The sequence below is a fragment of the Phocoena sinus genome, chromosome 10, assembly GCF_008692025.1.
Source record: "Phocoena sinus isolate mPhoSin1 chromosome 10, mPhoSin1.pri, whole genome shotgun sequence".
NCBI classification, from domain to species: domain Eukaryota; kingdom Metazoa; phylum Chordata; class Mammalia; order Artiodactyla; family Phocoenidae; genus Phocoena; species Phocoena sinus.
Window position 1 is genome coordinate 42,267,352 of NC_045772.1, and position 12,850 is coordinate 42,280,201.

A 12,850-nucleotide genomic window follows, 5' to 3' on the forward strand; every position below is an offset into this window, starting at 1 on the left:
AACAGAAGGCCAACATAAGTCCCACAGGAGCTGTGTAACCTTGCACAAGTCACTTAAGTGCTCTAAGCTTCCATTTTATCACGGAGATAATGGTGGTTACCCAGCCCACCTCCCTGGGAAGGACCTGGAGGGTAATGAAATACAAATGCTCACAGATGCCATGGATTAGAGATAACACCAGGTAACATCAGTTATACGTCTAGCCTAAGAATTGGTGAGTTTTTTCTCTTTTTTTTTGTAAAAGACCAAATAGTAAATATTTTAGGCTTTGCAGGTCATAAGCCTCTGTCACAACTACCCAACTCTGCCACTGTTGAATGAAAGCAACCATAAACAATATATAAGCAAATGGGTGTGGATGTGTTTTAATGAAACTTTATTTATGGACACTGAAGTTTGATTTTCACATAAATTTTACATGACATGCAATCTTCTTTTGATTTTTTTCAAACCATTAAATTTACCATTCTTAGCACAAAAACAAGCAGTGAGCTAAAACTGTCCTGCGGGCCATAGTTTGCCAACCCCTGGTCTAGCACAATGCTTAGCATGTAGCAGGTAATAGTAGGTAATATTAGGCATATACAGTTGCTTTATAAATTAAAAATCATTAGATATAATCTATTGGCAACTTTGCTTGTTCTCATGCCTTAAGGACCATCACCTCTCGTCCTATCATCACATCTGTGCTCTCTCAGGACCTAAGGATATAATTCATCTGGAATTGTGGACCTGGCATTATCTAAAGCATTGATTTGAACTCTAAGTCTTTTATGTATGCCTAATTTTAATTCCTTGTTTTCAATAAACTGTTAAGAATCTTTTTCTAAGTAAAAAAAAATAATACTCATTCTAAAATTTTCAGAAAATAGAAAAGTAGGAATAATGAGGAGGATCTCTCATAGTCATACCATCCAATCAGTGCCTGCTTAGTTATGTTTTCCACCTCCTCCTTTGAGTGCCATTTTCTTTTTTTACATCTTTATTGGAGTATAATTGCTTTTCAATGGTGTGTTAGTTTCTGCTGTATAACAAAGTGAATCAGTTATACGTATACATACGTTCCCATATCTCTTCCCTCTTGAGTCTCCCTCCCTCCCATCCTCCCTATCCCACCCCTCTAGGTGGTCACAAAGCACTGAGCTGATCTCCCTGTGCTATGCGGCTGCTTCCCACTAGCTATCTACCTTACGTTTGGTAGTGTATATATGTCCGTGCCTCTCTCTTGCTTTATCACAGCTTACCCTTCCCCCTCCCCATATCCTCAAGTCCATTCTCTAGTAGGTCTGTGTCTTTTTTCCTGTCTTACCCCTAGGTTCTTCATTTTCTTTATTAAAAAAAAGAAGAAGAAGTAAAGCAACAGTTAAGTAGTTATACTTTCTCTGGCATCTGTCAGCATTACATCATTTTCTTACTCCAAACATAATGTTGTTGTTTTGGTTTTTTTTTGTTTTGCGGTACGTGGGCCTCTCACTGTTGTGGCCTCTCCCGTTGCGGAGCACAGGCTCCGGACGTGCAGGCTCAGCGGCCCAGCCACTCCGCAGCATGTGGGATCCTCCTGGACCGGGGCAAGAACCCGCATCCCCTGCATCAGCAGGCGGACTCTCAACCACTGCGCCACCAGGGAAGCCCAATGTTGTTGCTTTTTTAACTGAATTGTTTTTGTTATCCTCCACTTCAGCTGGTTCTGGGCTTTCTCCTTCCTGAGTCTTTTCCTTCATATGTGTGGTGGTTGTGCATACCTCTTTCTATCATCAGCATATATCTCAACAGAGCCCATTCTTTTCAGACACACGTGTTTTGTTGTTTTTTTTTCTTCCTCATCAGCTTTATATGTGATTGTAATTTCTTGTAACCTATGTTTCCCTAGGCACACCAACCTATGGATCAAACGAAACCATATTAACAATAATAAACAGTATTTTTTCTGATTTCACCCTACCTCTCTATTGTGGGACTTCTAGCTACTCTCAAAGTATCATCCAATTGCCTTTAGGAAGCTCATAGGTGGTAGGACACATGCACTCATAAACAAGTCATGTCAGTTACCACCTGTGTCTGCCATGATTCTCTCCTACCCTGGCCCCCTTTGGTGATACCTGCTGCCAAAGCCTCTGCTTCCCATGAAGTTACTTGATAGTGCCCAACCACTGCCACAGCGGCAGGTGATATCCACGCTAGGGGTATTGTTTTCCAAAGCTACAAACAATTAAAATCTCTCCCGCTCTTAAGACTGGTTCCCACTGTTGCAGAGTGGTGAGGCCTCTGTTGTTACCACAACCGTCAGGGCTGGTCTCCACTGCAGGCTTATTGAATGTTAAAGTTGGGGGTGGGACAGTTTTTAGAGTCCTTAAATCACTGAGGCCAGGCTGCACCAGAGCAGGATCAAGGCTTTTCTCCTTTGTGTGTTAGCATCAACAGATGAGCCACAGAATAGGTTTGTCTTGTGATCCTAGTATCTTACATAATTTATTGAAACAGAGCTTTCATTTCTTGTATTCCCCTCTCCCTAGGACTCTAACATGGCTTTGTAGAGGCTGGGCCAGAAGCTAAATCAGAGAGACAGACACCATGCTGTACTGATTTTCCCGCCCATCTGGCCAGTTTTTGGTCCAAACTTAAGAGTCCTACTTTCTCTTCCTTTAGAATGAATTCTTTCTCAGGAGACTCCTTTTCCCCTCGTGCACAATAATGGAGGACTTGGGCCCTGATACTACACATGTAAGCATGTGAATGCCAGTGGTTATCAAAATTTAGATTCAAGCCAGAATTCTCCATTCCATCAGAATTCCACCCCTCAGGCACTCTCATTCTTCTTAATCTGTTGTCCATTTTAAATGATGTTGGTCATAAAAATCATAGTTATCTTTACTCTGGGCTTTTAGAAATCTGCTTTTCTGAAATCTCCCATATGCTTTGTAGTAGACATCTGTTGTTTTTGCAAGTCTCCTCAAGAACACTGCTCCATCAATTCTGCCTTCACTCTCCTACATCATCGGTTTCCTCTCCCCACTGGATCATTCTATCAACATATAAATTTCTCTCCTAAAAAAAAAAAAAAAACCTCGATATCTTCTTCTAGCTACTACCCCATTCCTCCGCTCCTTCTTATTGCAAAACACATAGAAATAAACTGCATTGTTGTTTTTAATATTTGTAGTCTCTAAATTCCTTTCTTCTCATTCTCTCTTGAACAGACCCCAATAGGGTTTTTTCACCTTTACACCACTTTTTTTTTTTTCGGTACACGGGCCTCTCACTGCTGTGGCCTCTCCCGTTGCGGAGCACAGGCTCCGGAGGCACAGGCCCAGCGGCCCTGGCTCATGGGCCCAGCCGCTCCGCGGCATGTGGGATCTTCCCGGACCGGGGCACGAACCCACCTCCCCTACATCGGCAGGCGGACTCTCAACCACTGGGCCACCAGGGAAGCCCACCTTTACACCATTTAAGCTGCTTATGTCAAGGCCTCCATGTAGTTAAATCCAAAGGTCAATCCTTATTTTCACTTGACCTCCCTTCATTTGACAGATTGATCTCTTTCTCCTGGAAGCATTTTATTCCCTTTGCTTCCAGGATATCTCATTCTCTTAGATTGCCTCTTATCTAGACTGGCTGCTTCTCAGCCTCAGTCTCCTTTGCTGATTCCTTATCATTACCCTGACATCTAAACATTGAAGTAGCACCTGATTCTTGGAACTCTTATCTTCATACTCTCTCTCCTTAAGTGGTCTCATCCAGTCTCATGGTGTTAAATACCATCTATATACTAATAACTCTGCAGCCAGGGACTCTCACTTGAATCCCACACTCATAGGTTAACTGCCTATCAACATCTCCACTTTGAATCATGAAAGTATCTCAAATTTAATATGTCTACAATGGAACTCCTGTTCTCCTACAAACCTATTGCTCCCGCAGTTTTCTGCATTTCAGTTAATGGTAATTCCAGCCTTCCAATCATTCTAGTCAAAAATCTCAGTTATCCTTGATACTTTCTCTCATGTCTCCCTCCCCGCAGTTCACTGCCATCAAAATATTTCCAGCATCTGACCTCTTTAAACCAGGTCCACTGTTATCATTTTGTTCTAAACCATTAATACCTCTAATCTGGATTATTGCACTAATCTCTTACCTAATCTCCAGCTCTCTCCCTTTGATCAACACTTTTAAATGTCAACTAGATCATGTCACTACCCTGCTCAAGCTCTCCAGTGGCTTCGTAACTCGGAGTAAAATCAGAGTCAATAGCCTACAAGATGTTTTACAATCTTTGACCTCATCTACTCTCCCCTGGCTCACTGTGCCAGGTACAAACCCACACATACCCCTCTCTACGCAGATATCCACAGAGCTCATTCCCTCATCTTCTTTGGCTCAAATGAGGCCTTCTCTGATAATCCTACATAAAATTGCAGCACCCTTTCTCCCCAGCAATCTCTATTCCGCTTCCCTGATATTTTCCTTCACAGCACATATAACCACCTGAAATATGACATAGTTTATTAATGTAGCTGTTTATTGTTTCTCTCCCTCACCCCAACTGGAACGCAAGGTCCAATAGAGCAAGAATTTTTGTCTATATTATTCACTGGAATATATACCTGGAATCTAAAATAGGTATACACATATTAGGCACTCAGTAAATAGTTGTTGAATGAATGAATGAATCCCAAGAACCTCCAATTCTTAGAGTGGACCCTTAATTTTCCTTCATGGAACTCTTCCTTTTCAGTCTATTTGTGCTGACTTTACCTCCTCAGTTTCAGACGTAGTATATTCCTGGTATATACCTATTCCCAGCCGCTGTACAGGTCACATAATTGGTTTAGGGATGGGCCCATAACACAAGCCTGTCTAATGATTCTCAAATTGACTTCTTGGAAACTATTGGGGAAGAGATGCTCTCTTTCTAATGAGGTTGCTAGCCTTGTAGGACATAAGCTCAGAGCTATTAGAGGTCATCTTGCCACTATGAGGTGACCCTATCTTGAGAATGAAGCCAGCACACAGGAAAGCAATTAATATCAAAAGAGAAATACTGGTTCCTGATGACTTCATTTGAAAACCTGCATCCAATTGCGCCTGAGTCAATTTCAGTTGGATTCCTGTCATTTACAACTAAAAGAATACTAATAAATTCAAACTCTACTCTCAGTGTCCAACTCTAATACGACACTACTTTTTCTTGATATTCTTGTAGCTTTTACATACTTCACTAACCAGTTTTTCCTTATTAGTAATAAGTAATTAACTTATTAGAGTATAAGTTCCCCTAATTGCTTCCTCAGTCTTCTGAGGAATAAAATTATCATGGAGGTAAGTAAAGAATTTTTCAAATTCTCTGATTTTGGTAAAATGGAACCTTGGAATAGTTTCAGTTCGTCCTCTGTAACTAGCCTCTGTACCAGTTTTATAGCTAGAATTTAGAAAGAACCATCTAGAACGCCTGTAAAAATATCACTGGCCGTTTCCCGTTTTTATACCAAACAAAATTATTTTCATTATTTCTATCCTTGGGTTTCTTGATCTCCTTATAGGTGAACTTTATATTTATGAAGTCAGGAGACATTTATTAAATCCAAACTCCATGCCTGGTACTTTTCTAGGTGCTAGAATGTAATGGTAAATTTTATTTTGATATCTTGTCACATGGTAGGTGTTCAGTAGACCTTTGTTAAGTTAGTAAATAAGTGGATACATTGATAAGTAGAACTACTTGAATATTCATTGGATTTATTACCTTCCTGTTGATATATGTTAGTCCACTCTAACAAGTCTTGGCACTGATGATAATAATGACTTCAATTTACAAAGTAGTAACTGAAAATATATGTAATATCTTCTTTATATTATCACTATTCCAGTCAGTAATCTTTAGGTGGATAGGAACAAAGACTGATTCAAGTTAAATTAAAGGGGCTTATTGTAAATAACAATGAAAAGGTTGTCCTATCAATTCAAAAATACCCATAAGTAATTGCTATAATAGGAAGTACCAGAGAGGAGTTCTGGATTTGAGACATTTGTGGGGACCTCAACAGCAGGAATTTATGAATTTGACTCTTTTGCATTATTGTTCATTATCATGACTCAGTGGTGTTCCACATGCCTCTCCTTTTTCTTGTACTCTGGTCAATTGGCCACTCTTGGTTTAAGCAGCCCATAGCCAGAGTCACAAAAGCATGGCATTAAATGGCAATTGGCACTCAGTTGTAGGAAAGACTATTGACAGTGGTGAAGACTGGGGTTAATTTAAGCCTTATTTAAAGGGGAGTAACAATTATTGCCATTTGGGCATATGGATCTATTCTTACCACAATATCTGACTTTTCACAAGAAGTTGGAAATCCTGAGTAAAATTTCTTAATTTTTGAAGGATGGCAAGGAAGGAAGGAAGGAAGGGAGAGAGGGAGAGAGGGAGGGAGGGAGGGAGGGAGGGAGAGAAAGACAGAGAGAGAGAAAGAAAGAAAGAATACCGCATGGGCAAACCCTGTGCAGGCTTGTGCAAAAAAAAGAGTTAACATAGCAGGACTAACTGCTTTTCTTTAGAAATGCCTCCTACCTACACGGTTGGCCCTTGGCTAGCATCTGGGAACTTGAATTTGGTTCCCAGCATTCTCAGAACTGATAAGAAGGACTCACTGGGCTAAACTGTTTGTACAAACAATATGGCTTATGCCGAGCACCTGCTTTCATTCTGGGAGTCTGGAATTTTGGTATGTGCCTGGCAGAGGCTGCCTACATGACCTGTCTCCCAAAAAAAACTTGGGCACCGAGTCTCCAATGAGCTTCTTGGTTGGCAGCATTTCACGTGTGTTGTCATCACTTATTGCTGGGGCAGTTGAGCCTGTCCTGTATGACTCCATGGGAGAGGACCCTTCAAAGCTTGTGTCTGGTTTACCTGGACTTTGCCCGATGTGATTTTTTTTTTCTTTTATAGATTGCATTGTGTCTTCGCTTGCACGTGGGTTTTCTCTAGTTACTGAGAGCAGGGGCTACTCTTTGTTGCAGTGCGCGGGCTTCTCATTGTGGTGGCTTCTCTTGTTGCGGAGCACAGGCTCTAGGCACACGGGCTTCAGTAGTTGTGGCACACGGGCTTCAGTAGTTGTGACACACGGGCGTCAGGAGTTGGGGCTAGCGGGCTCTAGAGCACAGGCTCAGTAATTGTGGTGCACGGGCTTAGTTGCTCCGTGGCATGTGGGATCTTCCTGGACCAGGGCTCGAACCCGTGTCCCCTGCATTGGCAGGGGGATTCTTAACCACTGTGCCACCAGGGAAGCCCATCCCATATGATTTTTCCTTTGCTGATTTGGCTGTGTATCCTTTACCATAAAAAGTCATAGCCATGAGTATGACTATATGCTTAGTCCTGTAATTCCTCCTAGTGAATCCTCCTGGGGGTGGTCTTAAGGACCCCCAATACAAGGCCAAACAAAACATCTTTAAGCCAAATCCAACCTACAGGGTATTACTTTTCAACCTCTAATCTAAGGATGGTCATGGGCAGTACAGCTATCACCCCAAAACAGAGCATTTTTGCATGCTTTATGTCATTTAATCCATACAACACTATGAAATAAACATTTTTTTCCGTTGTGGAGCACAGGCTCCGGATGCGCAGGCTCAGCGGCCATGGCTCACGGGCCCAGCCACTCCACAGCATGTGGGATCTTCCCAGACTGGGACACAAACCCATGTCCCCTGCATCGGCAGGCGGACTCTCAACTACTGTGCCACCAGGGAAGTCCGAAATAAACATTTTTATAACCCCAATTTATACATGTGGAAACTGAGACTCAGGTTTTTCTTTTTATACAGCAGGTCCTTATTAGTCATCAATTTTAAACACATCAGTGTATACATGTCAATCCCAATTGCCCAATTCAGCACACCACCATCCCCAGCCCCCCCGCGGATTTCCACCCTTGGTGTCAATTTGTTAGTTCTCTACATCTGTGGCTCAACTTCTGCCCTGCAAACAGGTTCATCTGTACCATTTTTCTAGGTTCCACATACATGTGTTAATATACGATATTTGTTTTTCTCTTTCTGTCTTACTTCACTCTGTATGACAGTTTCTAGATCCATCCACACCTCAACAAATGACTCAATTTCATTCCTTTTTATGGCTGAGTAATATTCCATTGTATATATGTACCACATCTTCTTTATCCATTCATCTGTCGATGGGCATTTAGGCTGCTTCCATGACCTGGCTATTGTAAATAGTGCTAAAATAAATATTGGGGTGCATGTTTCTTTTTGAATTATGGCTTTCCCTGGGTATATGCCCAGTAGTGGGATTGCTGGATCATATGGTAATTCTATTTTTAATTTTGTAAAGAACCTCCATACTGTTCTCCATAGTTGCTGTATCAATTTACATTCCCACCAACAGTGCAAGAGGGTTCTCTTTTCTCCACACCCTCTCCAGCATTTGTTGTTTGTAGATTTTCTGATGATGCCCATTCTAACTGGTGTGAGGTGATACCTCATTGTAGTTTTGATTTGCATTTCTCTAATAATTAGTGATGTTGAGCAGCTTTTCATGTGCTTCTTGGTCATCTGTATGTCTTCTTTGGAGAAATGTCTATTTAGGTCTTCTGGCCATTTTTGGATTGGGTTGTTTGTTTCTTTAATATTGAGTTGCATGAGCTGTTTATATATTTTGGAGATTAATCCTTTGTCTGTTGATTCGTTTGCAAATACTTTCTCCCGTTCTGAGGGTTGCCTTTTCGTCTTGTTTATGGTTTCCTTTGCTGTGCAAAAGCTTTGAAGTTTCATTAAGTCCCATTTGTTTATTTTTGTTTTTATTTCCAGTACTCTAGGAGGTGGGTCAAAAAAGATCTTGCTGTGATTTATGTCAAAGAGTGTCCTTCCTATGTTTTCCTCTAAGAGTTTTATACTGTCCACTCTTACATTTAGGTCTCTAATCCATTTTGAGTTTATTTTTGTGTATGGTGTTAGGGAGTGTTCTAATCTTATTCTTTTACATGTAGCTGTCCAGTTTTCCCAGCACCACTTATTGAAGACACTGTCTTTTCTCCATTGTATATCCTTGCCTTCTTTGTCATAGATTAGTTGACCATAGGTGCGTGGGTCTATCTCTGGGCTTTCTATCCTGTTCCATTGATCTATATTTCTGTTTTTGTGCCAGTACCATACTTTCTTGATTACTGCAGCTTTGTAGTATAGTCTGAAGTCAGGGAGTCTGACTCCTCCAGCTGTTTTTTTCCCTCAAGACCTCTTTGGCTATTCCAGGTCTTTTGTGTCTCCATATAAATTTTAAGATTTTTTTGTTCTAATTCTGTAAAAAATGCCATTGGTAATTTGATAGGGATTGCATTGAATCTGTAGATTACTTTGGGTAGTATAATCATTTTCACAATATTGATTCTTCCAATCCAAGAACATGGTATATCTCTCCATCTGTTGGTATCATCTTTAATTTCTTTCATCAGTGTCTTATAGTTTTCTGCATACAGGTCTTTTGTCTCCCTAGGTAGGTTTATTCCTAGGTATTTTATTCTTTTCGTTGCAATGTTGAATGGGAGGGTTTCCTTAATTTCTCTTTCAGATTTTGCATCATTAGTGTATAGGAATGCAAGAGATTTCTGTGCATTAATTTTGTATCCTGCAACTTTACCATATTCATTGATTAGCTCTAGGGGTTTTCTGGTGGCATTTTTAGGATTCTCTATGTACACTACCATGTCATCTGCAAACAGTGACAGTTTTACTTCTTCTTTTCCAATTTGGATTCCTTTTATTTCTTTTTCTTCTCTGATTGATGTGGCTATGACTTCCAAGAATATGTTGAATAATAGTGGTGAGAGTGGACATCCTTGTCTCGTTCCTGATCTTAGAGGAAATGATTTCTGGTTTTCACCATTGAGAATGATGTTTGCTGTGGGTTTGTCATATATGGCCTTTATTATGTTGAGGTAGGTTCCCTGTATGCCCACTTTCTGGAGAGTTTTTGTTATAAATGGGTGTTGAATTTTGTCGAAAGCTTTTTGTGCATCTGTTGAGATGATCATATGGTTTTTCTTCTTCAATTTGTTAATGTGGTGTATCACATTGATTGATTTGTGTATCTTGAAGAATCCTTGCATTCCTGGGATAAATCACACTTGATCATGGTGTATGATCCTTTCAATGTGTTGTTGGATTGTTTGCTAGTATTTTCTTGAGGAATTTTGCATCTATATTCATCAGTGATATTGGTCTGTAATTTTCTTTTTTTGTAGTATCTTTGTCTGGTTTTGGTATCAGGGTGATGGTGGCCTCATAGAATGAGTGTGGGAGTGTTCCTTCCTCTGCAATTTTTTGGAAGAGTCTGAGAAGTATGGGTGTTAGTTCTTCTCTAAATGTTTCATAGAATTCACCTGTGAAGTCATCTGGTTCTGGACTTTTGTTTGTTGGAAGATTTTTAATCACAGTTTCAATTTCATTACTTGTGATTGGTCTGTTCATATTTTCTATTTCTTCCTGGTTCAGTCTTGAAAGGTTATACCTTTCTAAGAATTTGTCTATTTCTTCCAGGTTGTCCATTTTACTGGCATAAAGTTGCTTGTAGTGGTCTCTTACGATCCTTTATATTTCTGTGGTGTCTGTTGTAACCTCTCCGTTTTCATTTCTAATTTTATTGATTTGACTCGTCTCCCTCTTTTTCTTGATGAGTCTGGCTAATGGTTTATCAATTTTGTTTGTCTTCTCAAAGAACCAGCTTTTAGTTTTATTGATCTTGCCTATTGTTTTCTTTGTTTCTATTTCATTTATTTCTGCTCTGATCTTTATGATTTCTTTCCTTCTGCTAACTTTGGGTTTTGTTTGTTCTTCTTTCTCTAGTTCCTTTAGGTGTAAAGTTAGATTGTTTATTTGAGATATTTCTTGTTTCTTGAGGTAGGCTTGTATAGCTATAAACTTCCCTCTTAGAACTGCTTTTGCTGCATCCCATAGGTTTTGGATCGTCGTGTTTTCATTGTCATTTGTCTCTAGGTATTTTTTGATTTCCTCTTTGATTTCTTCAGTGATCTCTTGGTTATTTAGTAATGTATTGTTTAGCCTCCATGTTTTGTGTTTTTTACGGTTTTTTCCCTGTAATTCATTTCTAATTTCATAGCATTGTTGTCAGAAAAGATGTTTGATATGATTTCAATTTTCTTAAATTCACTGAGGCTTGATTTGTGACCCAAGATGTGATCTATCCTGGAGAATGTTCCGTGCGCACTTGAGAAGAAAGTGTAATGTGTTGTTTTTGGATGGAATGTCCTATAAATACCAATTAAATCTATCTGGTCCATTGTGTCATTTAAAGCTTCTGTTTCCTTATTAATTTTCTGTTTGGATGATCTGTCCATTGGTGTAAGTGAGGTGTTAAAGTCCCCTACTCTTATTGTGTTACTGCTGATTTCCTCTTTTATAGCTGTTAGCAGTTGTCTTATGTATTGAGGTGCTCCTATGTTGGGTGCATATATATTTATAATTGTTATATATTCTTCTTGGATTGATCCCTTGATCATTGTGTAGTGTCCTTCCTTGTCTCTTGTAACCTTTATTTTAAAGTGTATTCTATTTGATATGAGTATAGCTACTCCAGCTTTCTTTTGATTTCTATTTGCATGGAATATCTTTTTCCATCCCCTCACTTTCAGTCTGTATGTGTCCCTAGGTCTGAAGTGGGTCTCTTGTAGACAGCACATATATGGGTCTTGTTTTTGTATCCATTCAGGAAACCTGTGTCTTTTGGTTGGAGCATTTAAGCTATTCACGTTTAAGGTAATTATCGATATGTATGTTCCTATGACCATTTTCTTAATTGTTTTGGGTTTGTTTGTGTAGGTCCTTTTCTTCTCTTGTGTTTCCCACTTATAGAAGTTCCTTTAGCATTTGTTGTAGAGCTGATTTGGTGGTGCTGAATTCTCTTAGCTTTTGCTTGTCTGTGAAGCTTTTGATTTCTCCATCGAATCTGAATGAGATCCATGCCAGGTAGAGTAATCTTGGTTGTAGGTTCTTCCCTTTCATCACTTTAAGTATATCATTTTTATCATTATACACTTAAGTGTATCACTCCCTTCTGGCTTGTAGAGTTTCTGCTGGGAAATCAGCTATTAACCTTATGGGAGTTCCCTTGTATGTTATTTGTCATTTTTCCCTTGCTGTTTTCAATAATTTTTCTTTGTCTTTAATTTTTGCCAATTTGATTACTATGTGTCTCGACGTGTTTCTCCTTGGGTTTATCCTGTATGGGGCTCGCTGTGTTTCCTGGATTTGGGTGGCTATTTCCTTTCCCATGTTAGGGAAGTTTTCGACTATAATCTCTTCAAATATTTTCTCTGGTCCTTTCTCTCTCTCTTCTCCTTCTGGGACTCTTATTATGTGAGTGTTGTGTTTAATGTTTTCCCAGAGGTCTCTTAGGCTGTCTTCATTTCTTTTCCTTCTTTGTTCTTTATTCTGTTCTGCAGCAGTGAATTCCACCATTCTGTCTTCCAGGTCACTTATCCGTTCTTCTGCCTCAGTTATTCTGCTATTGATTCCTTCTAGTGTATTTTTCATTTCAGTTATTGTATTGTTCATCTCTGTTTGTTTGTTCTTTAATTCTTCTAGGTTTTTGTTAAACATTTCTTGCATCTTCTCGATCTTTGCCTCCATTCTTTTTCCAAGGTCCTGGATCATCTTCACTATCATTATTCTGAATTCTTTTTCTGGAAGGTTGCCTATCTCCACTTCATTTAGTTGTTTTCCTGGGGTTTTATCTTGTTCCTTCATCTGGTACATAGCTCTCTGCTTTTTCATCTTGTCTATCTTTCTGTGAATGTGGTTTTTGTTCCACAGGCTGCAGGATTGT

General features: G+C 39.6%; 1 protein-coding gene across 9 annotated transcripts in view; it reads right to left on the bottom strand.

Moving 5' to 3' along the window:
- ZDHHC17 (zinc finger DHHC-type palmitoyltransferase 17) overlaps positions 1 to 12,850 on the bottom strand; it is a 248,781-nt gene that overhangs the window by 192,988 nt on the left and 42,943 nt on the right. The window lies entirely within an intron of this gene.